This window comes from Gallinula chloropus (genome assembly GCF_964237585.1).
Source record: "Gallinula chloropus genome assembly, chromosome: 13".
Lineage (NCBI taxonomy): Eukaryota > Metazoa > Chordata > Aves > Gruiformes > Rallidae > Gallinula > Gallinula chloropus.
Genome location: NC_140098.1, coordinates 18,585,980 through 18,608,106, shown reverse-complemented (window position 1 = coordinate 18,608,106; position 22,127 = coordinate 18,585,980).

Genomic DNA, 22,127 nt, shown 5'->3' with positions numbered 1-22,127 from the left:
GAGCAGGTGCCTACCCAGGATGACAATTTTAGCCTCAACTATTCCTGATTGGCAGAGCTGAAAGTGGAACCAGCTCCATTAGTCCATCCTTTTCTTCAACACTTTACAGGAGGGAGAGTATATTTGCATACACTTGCCATCCTACAGCCAAACTCTGCACCTTCTTTTGTTACTCCAACTGCAGCAAAACCCTTCCCGGCCATACGACGCACGTCAGGAAGCAATCCTGCCCGAGCTGTGTAGAAGGGGATTGTAACAAAAACCTGTCCTCTGCCAGGCTGGAACACAAAAGGTTCCTCCAACGGCTGCCTGAGCCCACAGCCCTGCTCCCACCAATAATCCCCTCCTCCATAATTTAATAAGCTTCACCATAGTGAGGATCGCCCTCCCCCACCACACGATTCCCTTTCCCATTCCCCAGACAAGCTGTGACAGCCGCAAAGAAGAAATATTCCCCGGTGCATTGTTAAAGACCTAACTCCCCAAGCCAAAGACAGGCTCAGTTAACATTAAAGCCTTTTCCCTTGTGAGCAACCTGAGCTCAGATTAAGGAATGAGCCCACACTGTCAACCTTAACCCTGATATGAGACCGGTAACTAGGGCAACAGCATCTCACAAATAAACTGTGCCAGGCTATTTTGTCTTCTTACACTGCAACACAAAATATGATAGGTGAGCGGATGGGTAAAGAAAAACCAAATATCACCCACTCCTCTGGCTCATATTGTAGTCCTGGAGTTTCCTAAGAGCTATGAACAGATATTTATTAGTGCTGACATTAATGCAAAAAGATAATCTTTGTCACTCTGTATGCGTGGCGCACACCAGATGATCGTGTGCTCCTCTTGCGCTTGGACTCCAGTGTAATTATTTGCAGAAGGTATCTTCCCTATATTAGACTCAAGCTGCTTGTCTGGTTTAGCTTGATCTTTATTTATAGACACTGAGTCTGGGAGCTTTCTGTATTCGGAGCAGGACATAGTGACCTACTCTGGCTCAGTTATATAATAGTTTCAAAGCAGACTTAGTGTAAATTGACCCTAATCTGATCTTGAATTGTAACACATTATAATTCCAAAAATACATCAGCATTTATCTCACTCTATGCAATTCGTTTATTTTCCCAATTGGAAACAACCAAAGACTGACAAATATAAGTGTTATTCAGCAACTTCTTAAACTTTCTAAAAAATCCCTCATTAACTAGGACTATTACGATTGACTAATAGGTTATTATACCACGCAGCTCGGGAGAGGTCTGTAATACACTTTGCTCAGCTTTAGAGTCAGTTTCCAAAGGCAAATACTATATTCACAGGAAGCACATTTAAAGGAAAAAAAATTCCATGTGGTTTTGGAGAGCATTCCCTTAAAATTCAGCAAGCCAAATTTGCAAGGAGATGGAATCCTGTGCACACATTTAAGCAGTACTCCTTCCCCAACAGTATTTGAGCACGCAAATCTACAACTCCATCCCCACAAGCACTTTCCATTGGCATCTTGATTGTACATTTCAATTCTACTCACAGAAAGGGAATACAAAAGAGTTATAAACATGGCTCATAAAATTAATTTTCAGTCCTGAATCAGTATTCACATATATTTCTACAACATTTGCTTAACATGCCAATGAATAGCAGCTGTATGAAAACACAGACACGTTCAGAGTGGGTTTTAACAACTTTGAACAACAAGCCCCTGCCAAACAACTGATACAGAAGGGTCTTGCTATCAATGGAAAGCAGGTCGATCACATTCTTCCTTCGTATCAGCATTAATTAATCAGCTGAACTGATTATGCAAGCTATTCAAATTTGGCCTTTCTAAAATGCCATAGCTTGAGTTCAAAGTGATTTCTTATATGGTAATACTTATATTAATTTATAGTGATTATTTGTGTGGTATAAAAGGCTCCAGTCCTGAAGACTGGCCCGGTGTGAGCAGATCTCTCTTTGCAGGCAGTTCCCAGCTAAAGTCCTGCACAGATCAGATTGTGCAGAGGGTAACTAATTGACATTCATCTTTACTATCAGTGAGCAACACAGATTGGTTTTGGCATAGTGCATCGGCAGTAAGTGTGTGAGCTTTCAAGCGCAGCTATTAAGGGCCATACTGATAGTCCTTGCATTATGCAGGTTATAAAGCATTTCTGGATGATTAGAAGCCACCTTCTGGATACTTGTCCATTCCTCTACATATCAAGTTATTCATTCTCTGTTTGTTTAAGGAGAATAGAACCTCCTGCTTATTTACAGTATGTAGAATATTTCACTTTGAGGGGGAGGCAACAACTTTTCCTATTGCTTCTGTCTGTCCCTGTAAAATTAATTGTTTCTTTTAAATGATGTTTGTGTGACTCATATGCAAATGAGCATTTGTGTATTTTTCATTTGTGGTCACTGATTCTAGTCAGAAAACTCAGAGCAGGGACAGTGCTCATTTTCTGTGCAGATTTGTATGAATTAATGACGAAACACTGCAACATTTGGAAGGGTATTCTCCTTCAGACTTCTTGGCAGCTTGGTTCTGGGCAAAAATACCTCTCTGGCCACTGGCAGTATGTTACTGCATGGAGACACAGCATCTGATCCTGCTGTGATACCCACAGAGCTCCAAAACTGAGTTCCTTGCAGGCTTTCCAAAGCATTACCTAACTCACACTTGCCCATACAGATTCAGAGTAGGATTTGTTTGTTTGTATCAGGTTTCAAGGACAATATACAGGGAAGAAAAAGGTCTTGTTTTTCCCGTTCTGTTTTTCACCGTACCCTTTGAGTCCTCCATACCTATCTCTTCCTTTCCCAGAGCAGATGGAGGAAGAGATCTCACCAAGGGAAAGCTGTGGTGAGACAGCTTCTCCCAAGGGAAGTCTCAGCCCCACTGCAGGCACCAGCTTTGTCTCTGCAGCTGCTCTCCTCCCTCTATTACAGCCTTAAAGCCACATCCCAAATCCCACTCAAAGCTCCAGGCACCAAACACAGGATATTTAACACCCTTGGGCCTTCCCTTGGGCCTTGCCACACAAAGGTTCTAGCATCATGATCACTCCTGACTGAAAGAAACTTAGGGTGGGGGGAAATCCTTGCTGCATCCCTCTGTTTCTACATGTACAGTCTGAAGGAGAAAAGATAGAAATGAGGCTCCAGGCCAAAACTTTTAAACAAAATTCTTACTGCATCGGTTGCATTCCCATTAATGGGTTTTAATAGGCACCAGTATTTCAGTTATTCTTCAGAAATAATCCTTCTAAAGACACTTGTGTTTGCAAGCAGACATTATTTTTGGCACACTACATGTACTGTGGAGGGAAGACTCTATTGTACGGTGCTTTATCTGGGAGTGAATAATGGGGTGGTAGGAATGAATTGCTCCAACTCCAGAAGAGGTTATATTACATACATTTGGCATGGAAGGAAATAAGAGTGAAAATGGTACACATTTCTTTTGAGATTTTAAAAAACCAAAAATTAAAGCTTCTTTTAATTGGTTACCATTGCTCTGAACAAATATTTTCATTCTTTACCCACAATGGAAAATACCTAATTGAATGTGTGCTAATGAGCTTAAAATAGTTCATCTTGATATTGATTTTCCTTTTCATTTACTATCACCATGTAGCATTTTTAATTAAGAGTTGAAGAAATTGAAAGAAAAAAATAGAATCAATCCCAAAATATATCTTCAAAGAGATTTTTCAAATTATAGAAGAACAATACAAAGATAAATCAGGTGCAGAGGGAAAAATGCATGTCCATGTGAATCTCCAGTAACAAATCTGTTTTCAGAATGGTTAAGGAGCAATTATTACTCAAAGATGGGTAACCGGGTTTGTAAGAACATGGCAAAACACTCTGAGGTAAGGAAGAGCAGTTTACTATTGCAGGCATTTACCAAGAAATCACAGGAATCAACCAAAACCCCACACAAACAAATGGTAACAAACTTCAAATCCCACCAAAATAAATTAGATGATCACAGACTGCAAGATTGTACAGATGCAGGAATGAAGCTTTCCAGAGGCACAGTTACTGAAGGTGTTTGAAATAGCACCTTTTAAAGGTCAGGTTTTAAGGCTGTCTGAAACTGGACCCCTACTGAGTACTTACAACTTTATCTGAAATAAGTTTTCTGGTACAGATGGTTGGGGAGTTTCCGCACAGACTCTCCAGCTCCATGATAATATGAGGGCTCCAAGATTAACAACATGCCAAGAACACCTGTAACCCAACTGATTATGACTCTTAAACATTGTGGCCTCCCAAAGAGGTATTCATGACTTACAATACACTCGTATTTCAAAACCAAAATTCAAGAGACAAAAGCTATCTCTCCTGGTTCAAACTCCTGGCTTACACACTAGCCACCTGAAGTCAAGAACCTCTGAGGAAACCAGGAAGGCCTTAATACACCAGGCATTTCAAAACTTTTCTGTACAGACACCACTTGAGTGGTTTCTTTGGAGAATCCCACGCACAGTTGGCAATTCATTTCCATAACTGGTCTGCATGTAGCATTTTCTCTAGTCTTGTTAACAATGCCTGGATCATAAACATCTTTGGGACACAGCCTACCCCCCATCTCATAGTTTTGCATGCCATTCAGGAAAAGCACATCAGGAGCTTCTGCTTGATTAGATCCCAGGGTAGTGCTATAACTCAAACATTTATTAAAGAAATACATCTGAAATTAGTAACACTACATAGTATCTACCCCCCGTAGCCTTGGCCTATTCAGGCAACATGCCTAGTGCAGCCTTCCCAAAGAGAATCCACAGAAGAGCTCAACCAGGTAACAAAACAAACTGCTTCCACAGGAAATATCTTCATTTTAATTACCAACATACTCTAAATCTCCAGTCTGAGTAAACTTTAGAAGTCTTGGGAGAGCTCACAGTCGGCACGTTCGAGCCTGTAGGCTCTGCTCTGTGCACAGGGAATCTGGGTTAGAGGCTGCAGGCCTCAAAGCAACGGCAGCTGTGGCTTCCTCAACCACCGCAGGGCCAGAGCCAGGGATCTCCCTCAACCTGGTAGTCTCACCATCACTCCTCACAGGAGTAGCAACTTTGACCTAGGCCACCCACCCAATGAGTTCCTCAGTTATTACCTTCAGAGAGAATAAGATTAAATGAGCTACACTTGAGAAGCCTTGTTCCGCTCTACCAGTGTAGCTTTACAATTCCCTACTTTCTTCCTCCCAGCATCAGTTTCATAAAGGACTCATCTTCCTCTGTCTACAACAGCAAGAGCATTTTTGATGCAGGTGCTTGCTAACTACCCCATTTACCTGAGCTGCACATGAAAATCAGGATAGGTGGAGAAAGCAGTATAAAGCAACCAGCCACTTTTCTATAAAACTATAAAGCAAATGAAGGGATGCCAAAATAATGATTGGCAAAAAATAACCCTCTATTTTTGATTTTTAATTTACCTTTCATTTGGTGTTAAATGTATTGATGAAGAAAGTAATGCAAACATAGACCTTTTGAAGTATCATTATAATTTTTAGACTTAAAATTCTTTAAAAGAAATTTACTTTTCACTACTGGTAATAATCATGGAGACAGGAAAAGGCTCAACTGGGAAGGCACCTTCAACTCATCCTTTTAATCTGGAAAACTACTATCTAATATTTATCTGTATTATAAACTACTCCTATTTTTTCTAAAAATTCCCCCTTCCCTGGCCAGGTATCTGTGCCAAGACTATGCAGACAGTCAGGAGTCCAGTGCCCAGCCCCTGCCTTAGCTTTCAGATATCACAATAACACAGCGAGACCATGGGAAAAGGGCTCCAAGTTTCACCTATCCTCATCAGGAGCTATTCTCTTAAGTTGTCCAAGTCCTTTTCACCAAGGCACACTGGATGTGCAACTATCCACCACTGTAAACACACACCCGTGCTTGAGGGCTGAGGAGCAAGGGCAAATGATGAGAAATGTCTTCAGGCAGTTCAGATCAGAAATACCAAATGGATGATACCCTGAAGACCCTACAAGTAGGACCTTTGGCAGCTGATTGTCCACACAACTTCATCACATATTGAAAGCCAAGCTGAGTAGTAGTAATATGTCTGTGAGCAGCCTCACATCTGCCTTTGGCATATATTTTTTCCCTGCAGGGCTTCATGTGGGAACCAATTCAGTTTCTCTGTGTAGTTTTCAAATGTCATTTTCAGGAGAGAAAAATAATTTGTGTTGTGCATTTTTTCAAGCTTCATAAGCATTACTAGCTCAGTGTAACATTACTCATATCCTTACAGTCCAGCAGTGCTATAATCACTGCTTTACTATGCAAACACTATCACTCATGCTTAGACTTTAACTAACTCTTTTCTCAATGTACTCAGCCTGTTAGAAATCTTGCTTGACAGCTCTTTGATATCTATACAGTATATTCCCAAGACCTCAGCAACAAAACTGAAGCATATACAATATCTCATGATGTTGAACCTTATCCAACTGAAAGGTTGAGTTTAAGACTTCAATTATTTATGAACTATTAGTTTCCTGAGCTAATCAAATAATTTCCCCTAAACAGTAGAATAGCTTTTACAACTCATGACAGTGTAATACTTTACAATCCTTCTTGACAATGTGCTGCCATAGGTAGGGACATATTGCTGTGTATGTGTCACTGAGATTTAAAATTGATAATGGACAATCAGAAGATAAACATCAATCTTCCAGACATAACATACCATACAGAAAACAAGCAGTGACAAACATATTTAGGCACAAGAAATGTCTGGCTATTTCAAAAGCAGTCTAAGGCAAATATTAAAAAGGGACATTATTTTAAGACAATAGTTTCTGTATGGGGAGCTGTTCTAGCTGTTGTACAAATAATCTACTGTGCAATGCTAAACGTGGTCCCCTAAGCAAATTTACACATAGATTTACTTGGGGGCCAGTGTAACTAGTCATGAAAGTACAGCATTGCCAAGTACTATAAGGATCACAAACCAAGACCCTCAAAATAATGAGATGAACTTAGCAATGTTGAGGCCATCTCTCTTTGGCCTTGACCCTCCTTCAGTTCTTGCCATTCACATTGGCTGGGTATTTCACCGGCATCTCCATTTCCTCATCCTCTTGATCAGATGCTGACTTAGTTTGGTTGCTGCATACACTAGCATCTCCACTTCCCTCTCCTTCACCCTGGCTGTGAATCACAGCCCCAATTCAGATTCCCAAGTCACTACCAGACTCAGCTTCTCCAGCTATTAAATATGGTTTGATCACTGCTGCTGGACATTACCGTTGGGAATGAGGGATTGTATCTTGGTCTTGTTCGCCTAATAATAAGATTCTGTTATGAATTAGTGAATCACCAAAAAGATATATGACTGGTCAAGTTTTATTGTGTGGTTCTAGATTATTTTTGTATAAACACTGGTCATATTTAAAGCTTTTTAAATCCAGTCATAAATCTGTTTTCTGAAGTAAAACTAAGATCTTTATTTAAAGGATGAGCTTCTACAAACATCAGGATTTCATCACTTATGATAGAAGTGTGAAAGCTCGTAGTACTATAAAGCCAAAGATGGAAGAATACGGCCTAATTCTAACACCACGCAAAAATGGTTTTCACATTAAACCATTGATATTTTCTTTAATTTATTCTTAGCTTTGAGTTTTCCAAGGTTTCTTATCTGTTAGTTTACAGAGGAGATAACCCTGAGCATGAAAATTCATAGTATCACCAATCCCTGGAAAGAGTATGTCTTTTTCTGTAGTGAGGTATTTTTCCACCCAGTGTATGCTGATAAAAGAAATATTTTTCTAGACTGATAAGCTCAAATATTTGCCTTGATAAAGCATTAACTATTTTTCACAGTATGAAAAAGTATGGGCAATTATGACCTCGCTTTCAAATATATACAGCTGGCTTTCCACAAAACTCTCTACTTTGTTTCTGGAACATTTTATAGTGAAAAAAAATACACATTTACAATATTAGATTTAAAAACCATTGCCATCAGTTGAAAACAGCCCATCAATATTAGATTCTGAAGTCTACTGCACATTTCATCCCCAAAACTCTTCTCTCTTGATGTATCTATCATATCTATCCATTCTGAGTCTGATCTGCAAAGGCCTAAGCATCTCTGTGCTCGGGTCCTTATCCTGTGTGAGCCTAGATGCATTCCTGAGGTCAGAAGATGAAAGAGCTTTGCAAGTCAAGCTCTAGGAGATTTAGGAGTGACAGTTTAAAGCATAAACGTTTCTAAGTCTCTACCTCATCCTTCTGCTAGAGGTTAATGTCAGCCAAATGCGATGTAGTTATGCTAGAGATGCTGCAGTTTATTGCTCAGGGTGTTACTTTAAACCACAACTGATGATTCATGGACACCTGAAGAGGGGTGGATTGGACAACTGGAGTGACAATTCTTTAAACCACTGCAGTTACTCCACCAGAGCTGTAAATCGTATCTGTTCCATCTCTGAAGTTGGCTGTGTGATTCTAGTTCATATTGGTGAATCCAATAAATGTAATTCATGAATGTAACTTATCGCTGGCATTTTCCTTTTATGTAATGTAATTAAATTTCAAACTACTACATTTTTCTTTACTTCCAGGGTTTTTCAGCCATAAGTTATTGTTTCATATTACTAACTTCTTCCCAATCTAAATGCCATTCCCCCAAACCACTGTACTCAGCATGCACATGAAGGTCTTTAGATATATTTAATGCCAGAATTATTGGGCTGGACTACAAAGTTATTCCATTAAACAATTCCAGCTTGGGAAAGTGAACATCTAAAACTGAGATGTAAAGCCTAAACACAAGGATTTGTGTTACATGTTGGCACTCTGCTTCGTAGTAAGAATCTATTTATACACACTGTTCCATGCTCACCAGAGGAATATTGAAAACACATTCGCAAATTAAAGTCTGAGTCAGAACAGTCTCCTGCTCAAGTAAAAAACAAAAACAACAACAATGACACAGAGCCAGAGTAAAATAGCTTAATTTGTGTCTACAGGGAACATGTTTTTCCTCTAGCTTATACCTTTCAAATTTGGCACATCAAACCTTCAACTTACGGATGATTCATTTCAGTCACAGCCACTGGTTACTTTCATCTCTCTGGCATTACACATGGCAGGTCACCGCTTCTGATTGCTGCTGCCCTCCTGCTCCACGATGCACTGAACATAGAGCCCTGTCTGCAGCTCCCTGCGACTGCTGCGTCTTGGTCTGCGCTGGAGATTGTGGCCTCCAGCACAAAACCCACACACTTCCCTAGACAGCTGTAAGAAACCCAGCTCCTCTGAACATCAAAACCAACCCCAGTTTTCTAGCACAAGGGATGCAGCCAGCAGGCTTCACTTTTAGAACACCCGCTCTGTGCTGAGTGTGTGTGGAGGCCAGAGCGCCTTCCTGAAGGGGTCTTTGTCATGAGGGCAACCTGCTCTGCCACTGCACCAGAAGGACCTCCCCAAGAGCTGACTCCACTGCCAGTCATGCTAGGGGAGACATATACAAACAGCCATCTGTGGACATCACCAGCACAGCTTCCATGCACCCCTTGTATCTCACTTAAAAGAGTGACCAAGTTTTATAGTTACAGAGGAGATATTCACTCTGCTGGGTGACAAACTCTCCACGCAGAAGCTCACTTCAGGATGTGAATGCACTACTGTTGGAGACCAACTGAGCCCCTGCTCTTTTGTGTACCCTATCATATGACTTGCTGAAAATGTGCAATTTGTGCAACAGGGGAGGAGTCACAGGATATTCTGTTGTTACAGGGTATTATATTGTCTCAGAACACAAAGTAAAATGAAAGACCATATTACTCAATTAAAAAGATAGGTGGAAATATTTTCCTGAAGTGTTATTGACCCTTATTAATAAAAGGACATTTGTAAGCAGTGACTGCAACAGCTTTAGCAGCATTAGGAGCCTGTAAGCTGTGTTTCTGATGTGGGGAGTATTATTAAACCAACAGCACAGACCTAACCACATCTGCTCAGATGTACCATGTTATATGCCCACCTTCGCAGTAAACTCAAAATGATCTTCAGAGGGGAACATCTTTCTGATCTTACTGAATATTGAAGACTGGCAGGTAGGACATGGGCAGTCAGACCCTGCGGGTCAGAGCCAGGTTACAGCTGGGTTTGGAAGCAGGAGCAGATTCACAGGAGGACGTATCTCTGCCCAAAACCAGAGAAGACAAGAACAGTTTGGCTCAGCCAAGGGTTTAAACAGGAAGGCATGATCACTTCGGGACAAGAAACCCAAAACTACTGGACTGAAGGGCAAGTAGAAAGCATGAGGAGAAGCCAAGAGAAAGGTCAGGAACCCAGGGCGCATGTACTACCAGCAGGATTTGCAAAAGGGATCAAAGACAGCCAGTGGAGCCCAGGACGGAGAGTCGGAGGAATCAGAAGCAAAACAGAGACTTAAAGCTTCAGCCAAGGGACGCATGGAACTGCCAAGAACAACTGGAGGTATTTCCACATCTGACTGCTGGGTGGGGCAAACCACCAAGAGCTCCACAAGCCGCACTCAGCTGGGAAGGCTCACTGGGTCTGCACCAGGGAGCCCTGCTGAAGCCCATGACAGAGCCCGGCCCTTCTGGCCCTGGACAAGGCTGAGCTGGAATTGCACATAGATGGACTGCAGAAGGGTTTTAGCCATTCTTGGGAACACTGTTCCCAAATTAAATATATCTCCACAAAAGCGTGAAGGAAACACTTCAGTGTATCGACAACACAAGGCACTTTTCCTCACATGGGGTTTCCTGCTGCTTTTTTCATCTGCTGTTATTTTCTTTTTGAATTACACAAGAGCCACTCTTTCTAGTAATTGTTTTATTGCTTATAGTCTGTCAGGGAAGATCTGGTATTGCCCTGCAAAATTTATCCTTAGCAAAAGAAATAACAAATATGTCAACTGTACCTGTCTCTCTAATGCTTTTAACATCATCTTTTGGATGTGGACCTACTTTCCATAAAAGGTGATATCATATATACTAAAAATAATAGTAAATAATCTGATTTTAACTTGTAGATGTGCTTATCAGCCAAGCAGATTGACTATTGCCCACATTATTGATTAGAGAAAACATATCAATGCACATTGACTCTACATTGCCCGTGGAACCCCTTAAAACTAATGAATTTCAATTACTGGATGCAGCAGTGGCAGATGTGACAATTGCTTCTTCAAATATTGATTCCAAAGATTGCATGAATGATGCTGTTTGAATTTATGGAGCACTAAACTATGCTTTTCAAATAACAGATGCACCTTTCAATCCACTGATAGAGTTTGTTTGGTTTTTAATCTCAGTCAATAACGGGGTGAATTTCACTGTTCAAGTAAGGATTTGTAGACATCTCCAAAGGAATCTCCCTAGGACCCATATCAAATGGCTGACAACATATTTGTCTACAAAATGAGTAAACTATCAAAGTCCACAGTAACATGTAACTTTCTTAACAGGCTGATAATTGGTTATGAATTGTAAAAGTTTTCCACATCATTAGAATGCCTATAATCTCCAAAGATGACAAAAAAACCCCATAGCAGCCTATAACATTTTACTAGGCACTGAAACCTGAGGATTCAGTGGGAATCAACTACAATTGCAGGATCCAAGAGTTTACATTTCTGTTCTCACTATCCTTAGCCTATTTTCTTCAATGTATGAAAAGAGGTGTGAGAAAACTAACCAAAGCACTATGGCATTGTTGTCTTCTTTCTTCTTCTTTCTTCCTCTTCTTCTTCCTCTTCTTCTTCCTCTTCTTCTTCTTCCTCTTCTGCTAATTTATACAGATCTTTGCATTTTTTATTTTCTCAGGTTTTTTACATGTTCTTGTTTTACCATGTCATATAGAAAAAATATGTTAATAAAAGGGAATAACTGATCTAATAAAATGACATTATTGAATTACTATTGCAGAAATTCTGGAGAGAGGACTAGGTAACCTTGAGAGTGTGCATGTACACACAAAAGCACACAGTCACATTGTTCATATTGTATATGAACAAATGCTTACATTACATATAAAGGAAACCTCCAGTATGATGTTCTTTCTCATTTGCTTTATCCATTCCAGGTGTACAGAATGACATGGATAGCTGCTTTACTCTTCAGTATTCCAAAAGTTACTACACTGCAATTAAACTTGGTTTAAAGCTCTGCACTCACAACCAGTATACACTGGGGTTTGGATCCATGTGATTCTGAGCTTGATATGTAGTCAAGAGAATTGACCCATGCCTGCACGTGTCTCATTAAGGCTGCCCAGATATGTCATTTCCAATTTCTCATGTTGACCCCTCTATCTTCCTTGCTTAACTAAAGTGTTCAGTCAACTCCATCCTGCCAAAAAAATTCTAAGCATACAGCTGATCCTGAGCTCTTCTCTTGACCTTTGTAACGCTTAAAATAGTAGATGCTAACAAATGCTTCAACAACACTAGGATTAGACACTCCTTTTCATAACCTCCTTTAGTGTTTTGCATTAAATGTTCAACACTTGAAGATGACAATGACTGTCCTTAATGAAATAACGAATGTATTTTTCTCTCTCTGTACATTTGTGACTCCTACTTCATTGAAAATGTGCAACAACTACGGAATATTCTCTAACTTGTAACTCAGATACAGGATTATCACTAAATCAGCAACTCTTCTGTGTTTGACCCCGTGCACAGCCAAGTCCACACACTCTCTCTGCATTCTTGCCCAGGTCTCAGCAGACTGAGGAGATGCTAAGGACTCAAATATCTAATATAGTGTTATGGACCCTCTGCTGCTTGCTGTGTTTTGCCTGCAAGGGGGAACAGGCTTCCTAATCTGCCAGATTGTTAGTCCCAAACCTAGCGCACAGGGCAAGAGGAGCAGTCTTGTGGTGCCATGTGAGGACAAAGCTGGAGGTGTTCATGCCATACTTAAATGTGGTTATTGCAAGTGGTCTCTACTCAGTAGGAAGTGTGCACAGCTAAGAAGGGAGGCTAACACGTCAGCCCTGCACGTCCATGCACACACCCGTTCCAAATCCTGTGAGTGCAGAAGCTGTTTCTGAGGGCTCCTCTGCTAAATGACGTTTCCATTTAAAACTCTATTATCTGTAAACCACAGTTCACAGGGTGAATTCTTCCTTTCATTTGTCCTTGCAATGTCTGTAGCCCAAGAACAGTGTTACAGATTACGATAATCACCTTTTAAATTAATCAGGTGTAGCCTGCTAGGGTTAGTTCTTAAGGAGCCTTATGGAAAGGCAATGTCTTTCCATGTGAAAAGAACCATATATAATGTGGTCAGCAGTCACATCAGCCCTGAGTAGGACCTAAGTTCCTGCCACCACTCACACTGCTCAGTATTATTCCTCACTGCAGAAAAAAGCTCACTTCTGTACCCATCACTTGGCTCTTCAAGGGACAAATGAACTAGCTGTGGTGGGTTTTCCCAAATCTTATTTACAAAACAGCCCAAGCAGTTGTGTGCCAAAGGCCTGATCCAGTCAGGTGGAAAGGCACTGGCCTAGATGCTGCATGGGACATACAAGTGCCACTGATGCAGTGGGAATGTACACAAATTTGCCTCCTAAGCACACAGTTAAGTGCTCTACAAGGCTAAAACAAGACTGCTCAGCACCTTTCACTGTTTTGACTCCAGCTGAAGTTCAGATAAAAGGGACTTTTTTTTTTACTTGCCAGAGAAGTGTACTGGGGAAATAAAACCTCTTTGGCTGCCTGGGAGAAAATTCCCTCAGCAGACCAGTGCATACCATACTTTTGCTGTAATGTACACAGATCTCCAACAAACTTCAGAGTAGGAGGCAATGGGTAGGAGGAAAAACTGCTCCTCCCAAACACACTGCTGAGGCAATTCATTGTGCTGCTTTATTCAGATGGGAATAGGAATCGCCCCAGTAGTGGGTACCTAATTACTGTTCTTGAAAAGTAAAGCAAGTGCTAACAAGAAGAGATTTGTCCACTAGTTCAAACTTTTGCTGGAGGGTACTCAATGCCTTCATCAGAAACAACTGGGAGTATGGTTTCACATCACATATGGGCCCAGAAGGACTACTTTATAGATGTCTAAAGAAAGCTGAAGGCTTTGGTGGAGACACTTTTAAGTCTGACAGTATGAAGAGCTCCTTCCCTGCCAGCAAATACATCTTCTTCAGATAATCAACAGTTTCCTCTACTCCTACTCAGGAGAGGGGTTTGCTTCAGAGAACACGTGGCTGTCAAACGATACAGCCTACAACTGCCAGTACTCCTGCAATGATGCAGTTTTCTGACTTAATGTTAAATGAGGTAGGTAACTCATCCATACTGCATCCACAGTGTTGTGCCTGAAGCAGCACAGAGCTCAGCGTCAGCTAATTGGGTGCTTGGTACTAAGTGTCTCCATGGCCTGACTGCTGTTGGTATACGAGCAATGAGTTAACATCAGTTTGGGTATTTTTGTCCTCCACAGCACTGTTAGATACATCCACATTGTGATTTAAACAGAGCAGGTCTGAACTATAATTGCAGAGTTTTCAAGTAGGTGTGAACCTTTATTCACCGAAGTTTACACTTGTGTCTCTTGCCACGCTTCAGCTACATCCTTTATTGCTGCTTCCCATTTAAGATCCTTTGGAAGGGAGAGAAATTTGTGGTGAATGAAGATTTCTGGGTTGGGAGAGGAAGGGAATATGTATCATTACATAGCACTGTGTCATTATTTTACTTTAAACTTACATAACTCCAGTCTAATTTCCTTTTTTTCATGTTGCAACATACTCAGATCCATTTCTGGTTCAAAGAGTGGTACGAAGTCAAGAAATTTCTGGCTTCACACCAGGAGTGCTGCAACTGCCTGCACACCTTACACCCTTTTAGAAACAGACCTTCATAATTCCTTCTAGAAGGCTTGATATTTATCATCCCAAAAATCTGACTATATCATAGACCTTCATGGAAAAACTTTTAGGATCTGTAGGCAATAGCAGACATTATTTTTCCCTTGAAGTTTTCTTATGCTATTTATAAAGAAGATGAAGTCCATGCCATTAGCTACAGAATTCTCTGGGCAAAAGCTTGTGTGATAAAGCCAAGTATTTTTTTGGTAAATATGAAGTCAGGTATGGATCTGTAAGAAAGTCAGCTGTATGACAATACAGCAGTGGATATTGCATTCTTAGCACTTCAGCACAGGATAAAATGCCAAGGAAAATAATCAGCAAAACATTCTCAGTTCCTGATTCTCATCTACAACAAAAGCACCTTTAAACTTGTAAGACTGGAAAAGAATATCAAGTTGGGCATAAACATAATGTAATATGCTATTCCTCCAAGTCCCCATCCCTGCCAGCATGGTGTAAAGGTGACTGGGCAGTCAAATCTGTTCCCTTATAACATTATGTCATGTTATATTCCATTTCGAAGTAATGTTTAAACATAACATCACTGATTTGCAGCCCATTGTCCTTGTCCTCCAAAAGCAGCAACAAAAAAATGCTGTCAGCATCCCACTCCAAGATACAATATAATCATGTTAGGCAGGTGCAGAAGTCAATGACAGTCTGACCTGCAACCTGTACTTGCTCGAGAGTTGACTTCTGTTGCCTACACATACAAATAGGTACCACACTCAGGAGTGACGTCTGAGGAGTGTGAACCCATCAGTATCTACTGCCTACATGGGCTTAGTTCAATCATAAAACTAAATTTCTTTGTGAGCTATGACCACCTCAATCTACACTCAGAATTACATTTCCAGCTGGTGTGTATCCACGTAGTTACAGGGATCCTCTCAGCCCAGTCTGCCACCCTTCGAGCTGCAATTGCAGGTCTCAGAGACTCCTCCAGGCATTGCTCTGTTCATGGTCTGGAATACCTCGCACAGAGTGCCAGGAAGAAAATGAAAGAGCTTGAGAAAGCATGTATCTTTCTAATAAATTATTCCTTTTCACTGCAAATTCCACAAAGGCTTGTTTAGCTTTATAGTTTGTCTTCACAGAACTATACGTCTCCTGGCACCTGTGTCAGTTTGCCAAATGCTCTACATTTCATGGATGAAACCAGTATTTCTGCACAGGCACCATCCAGTTTATGGTTTTTAGAAGGGACCAGGCATGTTTCTGAAAAGAGTTTTTAACACTCTGGGCTTTGTTAGAGTGAATCAGATCAACGGGACCAAGTACATTTGCCACCTTAAGAGACTTTCCCTGAGAGAGAACTCATAAGTACCAGTGTTTATGAATGAGAATTCAACTTTTTACATAAACTTTAAAATTATTTTCATTAGGGGTGCATGTGTCAACACTTTGGTATTCCAACTATCACTATTTCCTAATCTTGCTTTCTCCCCTGATGATCACACAGCCAAGTCTTCTCATACACAGAGGGGGTGTGAGGAGTTTATTCACCACCATCAGTGAGAATTTGGGTCCTACTTCCATGTACTCAATACAGCTGAAGAATCATGTGTCTGACAAAACTGGTGGGAAGCTCCAATTACTCATCCTAAAGGGATATGAGAATTTCTACCACCACACAAACTATTCTCTCCCTCCCCTTCCTCAGAGGTTACCATCTCTGTATCACATCAGCAGAAGCAAATAGGGACCTTCTCAGGACTGACTACCAAAATTACTCACTGTGCTGGTCTTAACCAAAGTTGGTTATAGCTGGACACTCTTGTAGTTGGACAGAGCTTCTTGAGAGTATCTTTGGGTCAGCAGAATTAATTCATCTCATTCAGAACTGGTGCAGGGCACTTCAATCAGCACTCCCAACTCTAAAAACAGAGCCACTAAATCTTCAACAGCAGTGAACACGTATGCCTCTCTTTTGTGTTTCAGTGAAAAGACAGCCAACAGCGACAGCACAACAAGGGATATTTGTGCTGTTCCTTTCAGCAACTATTTCCCCTAATCCACAGGTTGGCCTGTAGATTCAACCATCACTGAAAAGCCTCTCCTGAATGTGAACACCACCTCCTGCAAGACATGAGCCTTCCTGGCAGGTGTCCTTCAGTCCTCCATCACACAACTGTACTTTCACTACAGATGGAGATTCTCAATCACGTTCACTCTGATTTCTCACTGCTTCAGATGTTGGAGTAATGTTAAGTGATATTAATTCTGTTTATGCAACATCTAATGCAATTCAGTTTCACAGTACATCGTGGGTCATTTGATCCTGTAATTTTGCAGCCTCTCCAGACTAAATCTGACCTTAACTGGTTTAACACAACCAGCTCTGAATCAAACCAAAATATTGACTTAGAGGTTGAATATGTGGTTGAGGGATCATATTTTTTTCCCTGACTGAGGCTGGAATTAAAGCAATGCTATTCAGTTATAAGGTCATCCTAAATGGTAGAACCGAGATGGAGATTTTCTTCTTACATCCTGATACATCAAATGGAGATGGAAAAATTCCTGAAATGTTTTGGCTTTGGCAGTATATCCAATTTGTCCTCAGATGAGCCTGCATGCATAATTGAAACTATAGGAGTAATACTGTTATTGAGGCTAATATTACACTTGCCTTCAAGATGGTCTGCAATAGCAGGAGTATGCATTTAGCATAGTGAATTATACAAACAGAATTATATACATGCAAAGCATCAAAGGACAAGAATCTACTCAAACTGTGATATTTGGTATTGCAAACATCAGTATATCTGAAATAATCTATCCAAACCCACATACTTCTGGATATTAAAGGAAAAAATGTGTCTTGGTCCTTCTCCTTGCCTCTCTGTCTGGACAACACTATGCAAATACAGAAAAAGTTCCATCAACTTTGATAGCATCAATACATCACCCTTGACTCATGTATTCAGTGTGATGTTCATTAAAGTTCATTCCAATTTATTAAAAGGGACTCTAAATAAATGAATGTGCAGTTGACTTCAGACAGGCCTGAATCAGACACTACAATTTCTGAATTACTTTATTAACCACAGCCTACTAAATCAATAATATCTGGATCAAAACCATCTCTCTTTCAGCCCCGTAATTACAGAGTAAGATTCTTCATTGTACTATTATTGTGGATTAAATTGATTCCACATACTTCTAGAGAACGGTATTTTCAAGGCCTCCATCTGTTCCGTTTTCCTTGTCATGTTCTCCTGTCAGCTAAATTGTCAACCTTTCACTCCTTACTTGGGCAAGTTCTGAAAATGTGGGCTCATCAATTCAAGTGCCTAACCAAGGCAGACATTGCCTATTGTCACTTAAATGACCACAACGCATCAGTAGGGCAATAGTGTCAAGAGGAGATTTCAGTAAAGGAAGAAGTCAGAGGAGAAAGTAACGTACCTTTTCTGATGCATCATCAAATGTATTTGTTTATAATCAAAAAAATTTTAAAAAACTCTGAAAGAAGAAAAAAAAAAAAGGAAACTGAACTGATGACTGCACATGTTGATGATGCCCCGGGATATTTTAACTTGCTTGCCAAGATATGCTGGGTTTTGTGAAGCTATTGTGTTTATTCTTGTTGTTCAATAAAAAATAATTAGTTGCCATGGTAACTGCCACATCATGTCACGCTTATGTTGTTTCTGGGATAAAGAGCACCTTCTTCAAAAAAAGAGTCATCACTTTGTGGTAAAATGCTTTTGCTTTTTGTCATATCTACAAGAAGCAGTTTCACTCTATTTTAAACTTCCTGTATGGAGATGACACCATATGGTCAGACAATGTTCGTTTCCCTTTCCAGAGTGGAATAAGCCATTTGTATCTTCATTAAAGAATTAAGCAATGGTGGTGATTAAGAGAAGACACAAAGCATTTCCAGCATCTTTTTGGATATTCAAGGTGCAGCTTTTTAATGAAACCAAAATAATAAAGCACTTGCCTCAGTGCACACTGTAGTAACACATTTTATAGAATGAGGTGGTGTATTGATTGAACTGGTATTAAGAGATATGAAAAGGGAAGTATAAGGTTTTGAAGAAAGCAGTAACAGATTGTGCACAGATTTATGGCTGCTCTAGAGCACTCAAAAGCTTTTTAAGCAGTGCAGGTGAAAACAAGCAAGAAGACCTGTGAGGTCTGACTACGATTGGTCCAGCAACACTGTAAAATGTGCCATTTCTTCATGTCCTCCATCTCTCCTTTCACCATGCCAGGACATGCCTTCCAAGCTCATCTGTAACCTTGCAAATTTGCCCTGAGGGTTACTGGCTTGGAGTGGAGCAGATCATAGCTCATGTTTCCCAGCAGCCACAACATTCCTTATCACTTTCTTTTCCCATTATGTCAGGGGCATCGATTTAGCCAAAAGCTATCATTTCCCATTCCCAGCAGCCTTTGTGTGACTGCCCCACCACCCCACTTTTCCTAACTTCAAGTTGCCTAGGTAGATTCTACATACAGGAAGGTTTTGACTTGACTTTTCACCATGTTTTTTTTAAAAAATATTCCTAAGAAATGATTAACAAATGTGTTCTTTCAGAGATACATCACAGTCTGATCCAAATTTGCTTCTATTATCAACGAGCAGGCTAATATTTGTTTATTATTTTATAATTCAAAGCCCAGGTTTCAAAGAAAGTGATGTACATGCATTCCCTTGGCACAAGCATGGTTTGTGCGTACATGTTTGGGATATTCAGTAACTCAGACATGCACGGACAGATAGAGTAGCTGGATGCCACTACATCTAAGTCATTCTGGTCATCTTTCAAGATGCTCAAACAATGTGAGCTCACACATTATGAGCTTTACAAACTTTACATTCGTCATTTGAGTAGTTAAGGTTTATAAAAAGGGTTTCTTTTTCTATCAAAAGAAAATCTGGGGTTCATTGAACAGCTTACCAAATTTGACAAACATTTGGACCCACAGCAATGCTGCCTAGAAGTGCTGCTCAGCAGACAGGCCATTACAGATGAGGACAGGGAAGAGAAAACTGGGAAAAATTATTACTAAGGCAGAAGAAAATCAATAGCACGTGCCTTTCTGGACTTGTGATGAATTAATGTGTCTTTACCATTAACAACAACCTGATTCAAGTGCAGTGAAACACACCTTATCTAAGTGCAAGAATCTGAGGAATTGTATCTTCATTCCAGCACCGTGCTTAACACCCGCTTCTAGAAGTGACAAGTACAGTGCTGCTGATACAACAAGTATCAAAGCCTCAGCACCTGAGAGAGGTGAACATACCCCACCAGCTTATTTGTATGCTTACAAAAAGCTACATGAAAATAATGCTATTTCTGTGCTGTTTCAGATTTTCCAAATGCCACATTTACAGCTGCTCATGCAATCTTAATTTGTCTCTCCCGTGCATTCAGCCTGCTCGTTGTGGCAGGCAGGCTGTCAGAGCCAAAATGTGACCATGTGGTCCAAGACCACAACACCCACTATGAACGGAGCCTGCATAATTACTGTAGTTCTGAAATTCTTCTAAGTGGGTTTTTACCATCTCCCATGTACTAATTACTAGACTGAATTTTTAAAGACTCAGATTAAAGAAAGCATTTCTGGTGTGTACAACTTCTAACGGGCTCTATCTGTTGTCAACAAAGACCAGGAGAAGGAATGATTCCTTGCTACTCTAAACAGTTTCCCATCATTGGGAAACAAGGCAAAATATATACCAGTTCACAACAGGAGAAGGTTCTTACTTTCCAAAGACTGTACTGCATTTTTACTACCGTGTGTTCATACAGCGTTTCAAAACCAGGGTTGGGGAAGTGATAGTTCCATTATACTCAGCTCTGGTAAAGCTGCATCTGGAGTACTGTGTTCAGTTTTGGGCCCCTCACTGAAGGAAGGATGTTGAGATGCTGGGGTGCGTCCAGAGGAAAGTGATGAAGCTGTTGAAGGGTCTGGAGCACAAGTCCTGTGAGGAGCAGCTGAGGGAGCTGGGGCTTTTTAGTCTTGAGAAAAGGAGGCTGAGGGGACACTTTATCCCTCTCTACAAGTACCTGCAAGTCAGTTACAGAGATGTTGGGGTCGGTCTCTTCTCTCCGGTGACAAGCGATAGGAGAAGAGGGAATGGCTTGAAATTGTACGCAGGGAGATTTAGTTCAGGAAGAATTTCCTTACTGAAAGGGTTGTCAGGCACTGGAACAGGCTGTCCAGGGAGGTGGTGGAGTCACCATCCCTGGACATATTTAAAAGGCATGTAGATGAAGTCCTTGAGGACACGATCTAGAGGTGGGCTAGTCAGGGTTAGGCTGTGGTTGGACTTGATGATCTAAAGGGTCTCTTCCAACCCAGGTGATTCTACAAGTGATCACTCAGGTGATTCTAAGAAACAAGACCAGATCCTGAGTAAGATGAAGGTAGGAAGCCTGATGGGGAGGATGGTGCATCTTTGCTTTCCCTAGACCTCTCAGGCTTCCCCAGGACGCCGCTGGCTGTGTCTGCTCCTGCCTGGCTGGCAGCGTGTGCTGGACTCTGCAGAGATCAGGGATTTTAGCAGGCTGACTGGATTTTCCTGAGGATCTCCCACAAGAGGAGGAAAATGGTGATTTTTAACATCTCACAGCTTGGTTAAATGTGAAAGGAATGGCACTGGACCAGTAGAGGCCAGTTTGTAACCTTGGTGGTTTGGGTTTAAGGTTTATTCTTGGGTTGCTTTTCCCCAGCAAGTGCAGAAAGATTGCTGTAAGCTGTGGGGCTGATAATGCTTCTCCAAGAAATGTTCAGATTTTTATATCGGATAAAATTAGGAAACCTGAGTCAAAGAGGTTGGTTCCACTTCTTTTAAATTACATCTGGTTTATATATTAATATACCAAGTAGGACCTGCGTATTTCTGGGATTTTTTTTCTTGCAGCAAAAACCTAACAAAGAAAGAAAACAACATCTAAAAAGAAAAAATAAAACCAGTCATTGCTGTAATTTGTGGGGAGGATTTTCACAAAAGTTCCTTTGTGACATTTTAAAAGTATTGATAGAATTTGTGGGGTTTTTTTTTCCCTTTGCTGAGATGGCTACTTAAAGAATTAATTGAATTTAAGTATCTTAACATTTTGATCAGGCTTAGGAGAAAATTTGGAAATTGTTACTAACCAGGAATAACTCCTAAAAGAAAATAAAACTTTAAAAGAAAATGGAGCTACTCTAAACACCTTGGAATGAAAATCCTCTGGAAACTATATGAATATTTCCGTGTGTCTGCACTTCTTCAGTCAT